Genomic DNA, 206 nt, shown 5'->3' with positions numbered 1-206 from the left:
ATTTTAGCAAATACATTTTTGATAGACCATTCATCTTTATAAATCAGACCATTCGACACAACACGACCTCTATGCAGTGGAGCGACCAGAAGTGGAAGTCTAAGAGATGCCATTACCTATGTTGCAACAAGTCTCGGGGTGTTGAGCAATGCACTTGAACCAATTACTTATCTACAAAAGGAAATAAAGGGGTGAGTCTCACAAAC

Source organism: Theobroma umbraticum, unplaced genomic scaffold (genome assembly GCF_002168275.2).
Source record: "Theobroma umbraticum cultivar Fairchild unplaced genomic scaffold, ASM216827v3 scaffold_2.0, whole genome shotgun sequence".
NCBI lineage: Eukaryota > Viridiplantae > Streptophyta > Magnoliopsida > Malvales > Malvaceae > Theobroma > Theobroma umbraticum.
Note: the sequence above shows the minus strand (reverse complement) of the source record.